The following is an 11,909-nucleotide window of genomic DNA, read 5'->3' as shown; positions in this document are numbered from 1 at the left end:
CGGCGCCGGGAGCGGCGGATCCCTCCGCCGGCCGCGAGGGGAGGGGAGGGGTGGCGAGGCGAGGCGAGGCGAGGCGAGGCGAGGCGAGGCGAAGGGAGGGATGGGGAGGGGGCCGGGCTGGCGGCGCGGGGAGGCGAGGCTAGCCGATCGCGGAGGGCCGGCCGGCGCCGGGCGCCCCTCGGCGCTGCTGCCCCCGTGCGCTTGCCGCGGTCCTCCCCGCAGGCGCGGCACCCGCCGCGCACCCGCGCACACGAGCGGCCCCCCTCGGCCCCCAAGCCCCGGGAGAGTTGGAGGTGGCGGTCTAAGTAGACAAATTCAGGGTGGACGCCAAATGGCGACAAGATTCCGGCCCCCCCACTTAGTGTGCGCCGAAGCCGCGCGCAGAGGAGCACGTTCTCTGCCGGGGGTTACCTGGGGAGCTCGCCCGCCCCTCTACCTGTGACGGGCGCCTCCCTCCCCGGGCCCGGTTCGGCAGACGCCCAGCAATTTAAAGCGACAGCTCATAGTTCTTGGGTGACCTAATCCCCAGTGCCTGCGGTCCCAGAGCACTTACAGCCGAGGGGGGCAATTTAAAGGGGCGGGACCTTAATTTCCCCCAGCACAGGAAACGCCCGAAAGCATCTTATTAAAGAAGCAGTAGTAGCTCTTAAAAAAAAAAAAATTAAAAATTAAAAAATCCCTAGTTGCCCCAGGGCGTGGTGAATCTTCACGTGCCCTACAACAGGAGTGTGGGTGCCATGCCTGCCTACCCCACTGAGCCGGCAGACTTCTTCTCCAGCAAACCTATTACCTCCATATCCTGCTGCTTTCTACCTGCAGCCTTAGGAAATGATGGAATCCGGCTTCGATCTCTAAGAACCTTGCAGAACAGAGGGGCGCTCAGTTCTTCACACACCCTGATTTCTATCTGGCTGGGTCTGATTTACTGAACAAAGACGAGATTCTGCGTGAAGTGTTGGGTTAAGTTCTGGGTGAAGAGACTAACATATACGAGAGAGACAGCTAGTCGTGGTGATCGAAAGCATCAACAGTGGAGCAGTGGAGCTGCCTGGGTTCGAGTCCTCACCCTGCGTTACCTTCCTCCATGTATGTTACCTGTGAACATGGGTACATGGGTTAACCTCCCTGAGCCTGGTGATCCTCATGGCTAAAATGGAGATGGTGATAACAGTGCCTAACTCCCACGTTTGGTGTGGAGATTAAATGAGCGTATGCAAGCAGACTGCTTAGAACAGTGCCTCACGCTACATTATAATAACTTAAGGGTTGGACTCCCAAGACAACTTTAGGCCCATTATCCCATACGGGCCTCAAAGGAGGCAAGATCAGTGGAACTGCTTTGCCAATAGGTTGGAGGTTTATCTTGTATGTCCTGAAACAGGAAGCCAGCAGGCTCCTATTTCCTTGGCCTCAGTTTCCAACCCTTCCACCTGGCCCCTCCTTCGGGAAACCTGATTTAAACAGTGTCCTGATTTGTCCCCAAATGTAGCTTCTCAGTTCTCCATCAGATCTGGGAGATGGGGCCCCAGCACCAGAAGATGTCAGTCTTCCCTGCGAGGCAGGGATAGCTTGCCCCAAAGACCTCACTCAGGGGAGCCCATCTGTCCTGTCCCAGAGGACCATGAGAGGAGCAGAGCCTTGTGCCAGGGCTGGGGCTGTGGCAGTAGCAAGATGGGAAAGTGCCTCCCCCCTCAAGTGGGGAACCTCCCCTCACTTGTGGCCTCTATTTTTAGTGCTTCCCCAGGCTCTCGCTGGAGAAACCGTTTAGTCATCAGGGTGTTTATTTTCCGGCTGTTTCCGACGTCGGGAAAGCAGAATGTTGAGACTGGAGAGATCCAGGGCTGCTGGAAAAGACTTCTTAGGAACAGGCCTGGGAACTCAGCCTTCAGACCTTTGGGTCCCAAGATCGTAGTTAAAAACCAAAGTGGGCACGGGGCAGCCAAGCCCCCAGGAGACCGAGAGATGGGTTCTCAGCCTGCCTCCAGTTTGGAGTCTCTCCAAGCCAGAGACCCCTGTGGCCCCAACTCTACTTGAAGGATTTTCTCCAAGAACATAGGCAGCCCCCAGAACAAATTCTCCCTGACCGCTGATTCCCAGAAACCCCCTCCCCAACCTCTGATAGATCTGCGCGGTGAGCCTCCCGCCAACCACAGCTCCAGCCAATCTCAAGCCGGAGGCCGGCTTGCCAGGGCTGTGATTGGCTGGCTAGTCCTCCTGCCTTGGAATGTTGGGTCCTTAACAAAGGAATGAGGAAGGAAGGTGAGTCACCTGGGAGGGTGTTAAAGGGCCAGGAGCTGGAGAGAGAAAGGAGCGAGGGAACAGTTCAGTGACGGAGATGGAGTGTCCCGAACCCTGCGATGCTGAATGATAATTCCCTAGAGAACAGAGTAGGAGAGAGTCGCAGAGACTGACGTTACAAGCGGGATAGAATTTACATATATTTATTGGGAGAAATTCATGGAAAAGAAAAGTAACAAATACAAGGTCTTCATTTCCGAGAAAGACTAAGAAAGGATCTAGGGAGAAATGTTGCTGGGAGTTAGATTATAATAAAGACTTCCTGAAACTGACTCACCGCATCTTTGTCTTCTAGCCCCTGCACTACCCATCCCAGGATCCTTTAGGGGCAAGAATACCCTGGCAGCCTCAGGGGCCTGGGTTTTCATTCTTCCTTCTCCCCCTCTGGCTCCCAACCCATCTTTTGTAGAGAAAAGTCATCTTACAGCCCAAAGTTGCTATAAAACCCCCGAGGAGGCAGACAAGTGCCCACCAAAGGCCTGTAAAGTGTGTGACTCCTCCGTAACAGCGTGGCCCTCCAGGGCCCTCGTAGTTTCTACAACAAAGGGACACCCTTTATTCACACCTCCATCGTAATTGGGAAAGGTCTTCCTCACCCCCAAGGGCGGCTTCCCTTCTTGCCTGTTGTTCCAGAACCCTAGGAAGCCACTGCTGCTGTTCTGGCCTTCCTCTGGCTGCTTGGTTTGACCCCTTTCTCCTTCCTCACTGCCATTTGGAGGATCCCCGCCCCCCCACCTCCCTCCATTTCATCCCTTCCACTGGGCTGATCATTCTTCCTCCCCATTTTTCAATCTCCCCTCACACCTTCCACCTTGTTTGTGAGGGCAGGGGCCATCAGCGGGGGGGCTGGGGGCCCTCCTGTGCACACATTCTCCGCCAGGGCCTGTGTATCATCTGCTTGTGTAGAGTGCTCTGTAAGCCACGTGGCTACCTCGCCAGTACACATCGGGCTGGACTGACATTTTTGGTTTCCAATTTACTCTTCTGCACCAGGTCCTGATCTCCTTGAGGGCAGCAGTTAAGTAAGCTTTGGTTTTGCAGGGCCTGGAGTGGAACGCGTTCAGCCAATGTCTGTTACATGAATCTGTGCAAATCTGTGTATGTAGTAGCTGTGTATCTCAGTTAAGATTACAAAAACTTTAATGGATATCTCCTCTATTTGTCCATTGATTACTCTGTGCTGGCCCAGGGATGGGGCTCTGATCTGGGGCCCAGACAAGTCCAGCTCTAGGCCAGAAAGGGGGGCGGGGGGGGGGGGAAGAGTTAAGCAGAGAGTTGTCCTAGGCTGTGCTGGCAAAGCTGTGCCCCAAGCTCAGTGCCAGGGTGCCCTGTCTGGGGCCAGGCCCGGGGCAAAGGGCAGAGGCCCCACCCTGGATCTGAAGGGGGCAGGAAAGGGGTGCCAAAGCCGGGTCCTCGGTCCGTGCCCCCCCTACAAGAGTTCCCTGCCCCGGGCTGGGCAGGATGTGGTGGCAGCTGCAAGAGGGTGGGCAGGATGTGGGGGTGGGGGCAGCTGAAACGAAGCCTGACATTCGCCTCCCCAGCTCCTCCCTCCTTCCCTCCCCCCCCAACCCGCCCCCTCCAGGTCACGTGCTTCTAGCCCGGGCACCGACGGACTATTTCTCCCTTTCTGCGGAAGGACATAATTGACATGGCAAACTCAAGTCACCTTCGACTTCAGCGGTACCACGCCTTTTTCTTGCCTCGTAGCCCAGGACAGAAAGTTTGCCAGATACACATTTCTTTAAAGCCCTGCTCACCAATTCGGGAGTGGCCCCTTTAAATGCAAATGAACCGCCTTCTCGCTCTCGCCCCCCCCCCCCCGCCCCCATCCCAACTTCGCTCCTCGTGCCCAGACTCCGCCAGCTGCCATTGACGTCACGCGTGCGTCAGCGTCGCCAGCCCAACCAGACGGCACGTGGGGGGAAGAAGGTGGCCTTAAAGGGCCAGCCGCCTTCGGCCGGCAGGGTCGCAGCTGTGAGTTTGGCCTTGGAAAGGAGGAATGAAATGAGAGGTGGGGAAATCTGTTGGAGCGAGAGGACATGCAGGATAGACGTTAGGAAGGACAGGTAGGAGTTGTGCTCCTTCCCAGAGTAGGAGGGCCAGGCGTTTCCTCTAGACTCCCCAGAAGGTTGGGGTTTGCGCCCGGGAGAGCAGCGCTGGAGAACAGCTCTGAGGGTAGAGGAGGCTGGCACTTAAGACTCGCCCAGTTATAATGTCAGTCCTTCCTTCGTCCCTGCCCCGCATGTCCGCAACGCAAGGAACTCGTTCTCCTCCGCATCTCCAGCACGGTGCATTTCCAGCACGGAGAGCAAAGCTCCTGGTAGGCAGGTATTCGGTATTTGTAGAACCAATGGGATCCAGTGCAAAGTCGCCTCCTTCAGGAGGCTCTCCCTGAATGCCCCACCGGCGGGCTAGCGCGTCCCAGCTGCTAAGGACGGACCGCCCACAGCATTCAATGAACCTGCGTCTTCTTCCTTGCGTTAGCAACCACGAGGCAGTGCTGAAGCTCTCAGATCTTGGAGTGATGTAGACACGGGGTCGAATCCCCTTTATACTGTTTACTGGCTGAGGGACTTTGGAACAAGTGTGCTCATCTTACCTCTGCTAAGTGTCAAATGGGGCTAATGCTGCTTGGACCACGTACTTGTTAGCGGGATTGAAGGAGGCGGCCCCTCTTGCACGGTATCTGTGTCATTGTAAGCCGCTCAATGATGGTGGGGAGTGCGTTTTAGGATGCTTCCCTCCCCCACCAAACTGTGTGCTTATGGAGAGCGAGGACCGTGCCACACTAATTTATTCCCAGAACCCACACCATGCAGGGTTTAGGGTTGGTGATTTAAAAATGTTTGCTGAGTGAATAAACATGAGTGAATGAGTGATTTCAGTATTTCCTGAAATCTGACCTCCAAACCCACCCCTGAAGCTGTTACCCAAAGGGAGAAAACATTACAAATGCCCCCCTCTGTGCCCCAGCTTTTCAGCTCTGTGGCAGAGGTTGGGGTGAGGCCCTAATCACTGTGGTTGAACCAAAAGTATTATGCAAACAAGCCAGAAATGATGGGTCTGCAGTGGAGAGTTGAGGGGGCCTCCCCACCCCAGCTCTGCTGCTTAGAACCCTGACCCGGGACCCTCAGGCTGGGCTGCCAGGGGCAGAGGACACTAAATGGAGCTGGACGAGGGGAGTTTCTTGCCCCTTCAGAGTCTCTTAGCCCAGACACGGGTCCATCTTGGGCCTCTCCTTCTCCGGAGCCCTGTCTGTCCTGTGCCCGGCTCTGCCTCCCATCCCCCACCCCAACCTTCATTCCTTCTACAGCTTCCCCGCGGTTATAGTGGGGGGTGAGGGGGGCACAAGGCCTCCTACCACCTGATTCCAGCTCGCTGGCCAGAGGAGCAAGAGCCACCTCATCCTGGTTCGGCCTGGCTGCTTATCGATCTGATTTTCGATATCTGTCACCATCTCTGAAGTAGAAGGGCGTTCAGACAACAGAAGGAACTTCCTGCCAGGGGAGGAGCTCTGAGAGCCCTCTCCTTCCCTGAAGACCAGGAGGAAGTGGGGTGACCCTCCTCTGGAGGAGAGCAACCCTGTCAGCTCAGGAACCGCGAGGGGCACGGATGGGTCCCCACAGGACTCTCCCCGCTGCCTGGGCGCCGGCTCCACCCCCTGCCGGGGTAGGGTGCTGTCCAGGAGCATTCTGTGTTCCAGAAAACCCCAAAATAACCCAACTTTGCTGTCCAGCTGCTATTTCTGTCCATCTTGTTTAATTATTCAAACCCAAGTTGGGGAGTGAACTATAAAAAGCTCTCCTACTTGGGGACCCAGGAGAGCTGGGAGGCTCGCCAGGCTGCATTACCAACAGGGCCACATGGTTTGGGTGAGGTCACTCGGTCCGGTCTCCTGCCTGAAAGTTCCATCTGCTGTTTGCCTGCTTCCTCTGCTACAAGGCAGAGGCCAGGCCTCCCTCCCTGCATCTCCGGCTCTGTGGCAGCCCGTCCTGCCGGGGAGCCGGGCTCCAGCCCGCACTCTGGAAGCGTGCGCTCACTGCTTCCTAGCCCTGGTTCTTATCCCACAGATCCTATTATCAGACCCAAGCATCCAGGACTGAGGGGGTGGGGTGGCAGGAAGTGCAGGTAAAGAGGTCAAGTCAGGTGGACAGTGCGGTGGACACTGGGCCCTTGGAGGGCACTCTGTCAGTGGGGGGGCTGGGGGACGCTTTTCTGGGTGGGGCAGGTTCCTGTCACAGGTGCTGAGCTTCTTGAGGGGCTTCTCTTGGGGACTCTGATATTGTAGCTGAAGGGACAGAGGGAAAGCAGCAGGGACTTTGTTTTTCTGGGCCTAATCCTCTTCTGGTCGCCCAGAAGAAGTTCAATGTCAGTTTCCATTGAAACTGAAGCCCAGGTTGCAGGTGGCGGTGGGAGGTACGGAAAGCAGGGTACCCCTGGGGGTCTGTTCTGGGATCCCCCCTCCCCACTTAGGCCTTTCCTAGAGAGGTGATAACAAAGGGTGTGGCCACAGTTGCTATGGCAACTTGGGGAGCGTAGTGGGGGGGGGGGTTGTTAGGACTGGGCCTCGCTCAGCCTGAGCAGGAGGGGCCGAAGGAGAGGCCGGGCCTGCCCTTGGGACAGATGCAGGTGGAGGCAGACTTACAGGATGGACAAGAGGACTAGGGCTTTGAGCCCCAAGAGAGGAAGAGACCACAGGGGCAGACCGGAGACCCAGGACACAAGTGGGGGGGGGCGGCGGGAGGTCCAGTGTGGGAGGGGAAGCGGCAGCCTGTCAGAAGCTGGGGGCGGCGGAGCCCGGCAGGACTTTGCAAGAGAGCGTGTGGGACCCAAGTGTTAAAGAGGGCCCTGGGCTTTACCCTCCGCCTGTCTGGGGGCTTGTTCCCACACATTCCCTGGCAGCGGTTCCTGTGAAGTCCAACCTGCCCCCACCCCTGCCTGGGCTCTACTGGAGCTGCAGGGGAAGGTGCTGAGGTAGGGGAAGAGGCTGGCCGTTGCTAAGCAACCAGAGGCTGTGTACCTGGAGGGCATGGGAGGGGGCCCCCGGCAAGGACCGCAGGCGCCAGGGAGGTGGGGAGACCGCGCTGAAGGCCTGGGTGGGTGGACAAAGCTCAAGGCTCCCTCTGCCATCGTCCTCCTGACAGCGGCAGAGGAGGGACGCACTTGTCACCCAGTAAGTGTGTTAATGAATGTGTAAGCGTGTGGCCCCTCTCCGGGGGGCTGCCACTGCACACGGCCCCCGTGGGACTCTCTCTGAGGGCAGGCGGGGCCCGGGCTGGGGGTAGGGGCCGAAAGACAGTGTATGCATCTCTCACTGGTTATGGGAGGGGCGGAGGGCTTGCCTGTCTGTTGAAGGTAGCTCCCCTATGGAGATGCCGCGGCTGGAGGGGGGCAGGTTGGGTGAGACAGGCTCCACAGGAGAGGCCGCCTGAAGTCCAAGTGCTCTCAAGGCTCGTGTTGTCCACCGTATTTCATCGTTTCTAATCTATTATTTTCAGCATATTTGGGGGCGGGCTGGAGATTGACAGAGGTCACCATCAAAGGGAGCCCTGTGGCCCACACACCTGCATCCCTGCCAGGCTAAGGAAGCCGCTCAGGCCATCCACAGTGTGGACACACGACCGCCCCCGCGCGTGGCTGGTGGCTCCCCACGGACTCAGCTCCCATCCAGAAAGCGCACCTTCATGGGGCGAGCATTTGCTGTGCACCTGTGCCGGGGTCCTGGGGAAGTGGCGAAAGGTGGGCCCGGTGGACTCTCCCCCTGCACCTGCGGTCTCTCCCGGGATGGTCCCCAAACCCTGCAGGGGACCGCCTGTGCTTCGCCACCTCCTCTCCATAAGTGCTGGCAAGTCGCGAGACCCCCCCCCCCCAGTGCATGTCCTCCGGACTGACCCCCGAGGGCCGTGTTGCTGGGAAGACGCAGGGGCCTCCTGGTTGCTGACCCACGAGAAAGAGAAAAACCTGGGAATAAAAGGGTACAGGCTCATTTTGTTTTCATGCCCGCCTCACGGGGGCACCCCGGAAGGCATGAGGCATATGTTCTCAGCATCGCACCACAAGCCCACGGATGTCTGAATCCTCATCCTCCCTGTACAGATGACCAAACAGAAGCTCAGAGAGGTTGAGGAGAGCCATGTTCATGGTCACACAGCAGGAAATGGCTCTGGGATTCCAAGCCAGGCCTGTCTGTTGCCCCGTAAACGATCAAGGGAGAAAATACTTTCCCTGTTGCCCTGACGACGTGGTCACAGGGACACTGGAGGGGCCCAGGACCCCAGAGGGAGGGGAGACCTCAGAGCATGGTTAGGCAGTACCCCCGTGAACTAATAAAGAAGCAGCGGGCACTCAGAAACCCTGCGTGGTCACACGGGGACCCCGGAATCGCTCAGGTTTAGAGAAAGCCAGTGCAGAAGGCTGGGTCGGGCAGACCGGAGATTGAGTTCCACCTCGGCCGTTTCTAGCTGTGTGGCCTTAGGCACGCCACTGACCCTCTCTGAGCTTCACTTTCCTCAGCGTGAAGGTGACACTCCTGGAAAACTGCAGAGGTTAGATAGGGCTATGTGTGGTGCCTTGCCATAATTCTCCTCCCCTTCCTTTCCCTGCAGGAGGAGATCGCGGGTGACCAAGGGCACATTGAAAGGCCCACGCAAACCTGGTGGCCGAGTGACAACAGTACTTTGGGGGAGCCTCGCAGAGGTTTGTGGAAGGTCTCTGAGGTGTCTCCCCCTCTCGTGGTGGGGGCAGCAGGGAAGCGATGTATGAAGCAAGAGTTATCACGAAAGGGCCTGAAAGCTGTCCTCTGCTGGAGGGGTGAGTAATGACCACAGGTGACAGAGGGGACACAATGTCCATTCCTGTTTCTCACCTTTAAGACAGATTTTTTTTAAGTTTATTTATTTTGAGAGAGAGTGAGAGAGCAGGGGAAGGGCAGAGAGAGAGGGAGAGAGCGAATCCCAAGCAGGCTCCACACTGTCAGCAGAGAGCCTGACGTGGGGCTCGAACTCACGCACCGCGAGATCATGACCTGAGCTGAAGTCGGATGCTTAACCAATAGGGCCACCCAGGCGTCCCCAAGACAGATATTTAAAGTGGAGACAAGAGGGGCCCCTGGGTGGCTCAGTCGGTTAAGCGTCCGACTTCAGCTCAGGTCATGATCTCACGGACCGTGAGTTCGAGCCCCGCGTCGGGCTCTGGGCTGATGGCTCAGAGCCTGGAGCCTGCTTCCGATTCTGTGTCTCCCTCTTTCTCTGCCCCTCCCCCGTTCATGCTCTGTCTCTCTCTGTCTCAAAAAAATAAATAAACTTAAAAAAAAAAAAAAGAAAGCCCATATGACTTTGGGCAAATCATTTTTAAAAAATAAATAAATAAAGTGGAGACAAGAGAATGGAAGTTCTAGAAAGGATGACAACAGATTCCCCAGCCCAGTCATCCGTGACTTCCTGTGTGCAACATGGGGATCAGCCGCTGTGCCCCGAACCCACAGGCGGCCTCGCCTGGTCGTGCGCCTGAAGCAGGTGTACCGTTATAGGGTAGTGGACTCGCAGGGAAAGAGGGAAGACAGAGCATCACTGCTGTGCCCGGTGCTTGGACTCTGTGCACAGGGCAGGGGTCTTTAAGGGTGGCCTCGAAGGCTAGGAGCTCGTCAAGGGCCCTCCCGGAGCTCCACGCAGGGCCCAGCAGCTTCCTTCCTTCGTTTCGCACAGCGGGCTCCCAAGTAGGCCTTCCTTTGGAGCCCCCTCCCCGGACCAAAGCAACCCCCTTCCCCGCCCGCCGTGCTGCCTTGTGGAATGTCTCTGCCGCAGAAGGAAGGCCGCACGGCCCGCACGGGGCGAGGAGCCGAGCCGGACCCGCCGAATGGCAACTGTCGTTACAGTGACTTACGGTTTCCGGGATTGATTGGGTTCCGCTGGGTGGTTTTCACTCAGCGGCTCGTGTTCTGACCAGGTCGGGGGTGAAGGCGTCCTCTTGGCCTCACGTGTCTGGACTTGGGCTGGGAACACTCAGACGGGCGGGCTCCAGAAAAGCTCTGCTGATTTCTCTGTCTAGCCCGTCCTTGTGGTCTTTCCAGCACGGGGCCTTCAGAATCCTTCCGGGGGAGGGGGCGGGGGGGGCTCAGGGCTCCAGAATTGACGTGTCTGAGCACAGAGAGCCACGGGAGGTCGGTCCTGCTTCTTAGGACCTGGCCTTGGGAGTGACCTAGTGTCGCTTCTGGGCCACGGTAGTGAGGCGGTCACGGGCCCCGCCCGGGTGGGGACGGAGCCTCCACCGGTGGACAGGGCGAGGTTTTGGAAGAGCGGTGGGATAGGAAGTGGCCTGCCCGTTTCTGGAAACCGCACTCTGCCACAGTATGTTTGCACACGTGGATGCAAATATATAGAAAAAAGGCCCCAGAGGGTCTGTACGAAAATATCAGCAAGGCTTACCTGTGGAGGGGGTGGGGTGCAGGTGTCTTCTGTCTATCTTCGTATGCATTACTTGAGTCTTTTACTTGGAGATGATATGTACGTTATTTTGTTGAATGGAAAGGGAAGAAAAAAGGGAGAGACACCAGGTAAAAGTTGGCTGTAAGCCCTTCATCATAACAGGTTTGATAGATTGGTGTTTCTGGAGACTGTGGCACCAGGCATCTGAATTTCATGAACGCATTTCATTAGGTTGGTTATGTTTTATTCATTTTTTTTAGTTTATTTTTTTTAGTAATCTCTGCACCCGATGTGGGGCTCAAACTCACGACCCCGAGATCAAGGGCTGGAGGTTCTTCCGACCGAGCCGGCCAGTAGCCTCAGGTTGGTTATATTTTATTTTATTTTGTTTTGTTTATTATTTATTATATTTTATTTTAATTGTTTTAATGTTTATTTATTTTGGGGAGACAGAGAGACAGAGCGTGAGCAGGGGAGGCGCAGAGAGAGAGGGAGACACAGAATCCGAAGCGGGCTCCAGGCTCCGAGCCGTCAGCGCAGAGCCCGACGCGGGACTTGAACTCACTGACTGCAAGATCCTGACCTGAGCTGAAGTGGGACACTTAACCGACTGAGCCACCCCGGCGCCCCAGGTTGGTTACATTTTAAGTAAGATGCAGAAATGCGGACAGAGTTATTATTATTTTTCAGCGTTATTGAGATATCATTGACATATAACATTATATCAATTTCAGGTGTGCAATGTAACAATTCGATGCGAATTCCTATTGAGAAAGGATCACCATAGTAGGGTTAGTTAACATTCCACAACCTCACACCATCATCGTGTGCGCACGGGTGTGCGTGGGGAGGACATTTAGGACCTGCTCTCAGCAACTATCACGTGTCGCTAACTGTAGTCACCACGCTGTGAGTTACACGCTCAGCACTGGCTCCTCTCCTGACCGGAAGGTTGTGCCCTTTGACTAACATCCGCCATCTCTACCCCTGCCCCCGAGAACAGCGTGATTCACTCCTTTAACAAACATTTATTGCCTGCTGCGGCCGGGACATCTTGTTAGCGGGTCTGAGTTAGCTTTGAGGGACATCTCTCTAGGTCCCTCCATGGCCGGGTCCCGCTCCCCACGTTTACGTGGAAAGAGAAAAGTGGGTCCTGTCGAGGAGATGGCGTCAGGATGTGAAAAGACT

At 56.5% G+C, this 11,909-nt stretch overlaps 1 long non-coding RNA gene across 2 annotated transcripts; it reads left to right on the top strand.

Annotated features, from left to right (window-relative positions):
- The first annotated feature begins 4,171 nt into the window (after positions 1–4,171).
- LOC121015591 (uncharacterized) lies at positions 4,172–11,216 on the top strand. Of its 2 annotated transcripts, none has more exons than XR_005783879.1 (4): positions 4,172–4,364; positions 8,904–9,108; positions 10,996–11,084; positions 11,179–11,216. It is a non-coding gene; the product is annotated as an uncharacterized LOC121015591 (long non-coding RNA). The 2 variants fall into 2 exon arrangements; XR_005783878.1 differs by having other exon boundaries at positions 11,175–11,213.
- The last annotated feature ends 693 nt before the right edge of the window (positions 11,217–11,909 follow it).

The sequence above is a fragment of the Herpailurus yagouaroundi genome, unplaced genomic scaffold (assembly GCF_014898765.1).
Source record: "Herpailurus yagouaroundi ecotype Mexico unplaced genomic scaffold, PumYag 207, whole genome shotgun sequence".
Classification (NCBI taxonomy): domain Eukaryota; kingdom Metazoa; phylum Chordata; class Mammalia; order Carnivora; family Felidae; genus Herpailurus; species Herpailurus yagouaroundi.
This window is presented reverse-complemented; position numbering and strand designations above follow the sequence as displayed.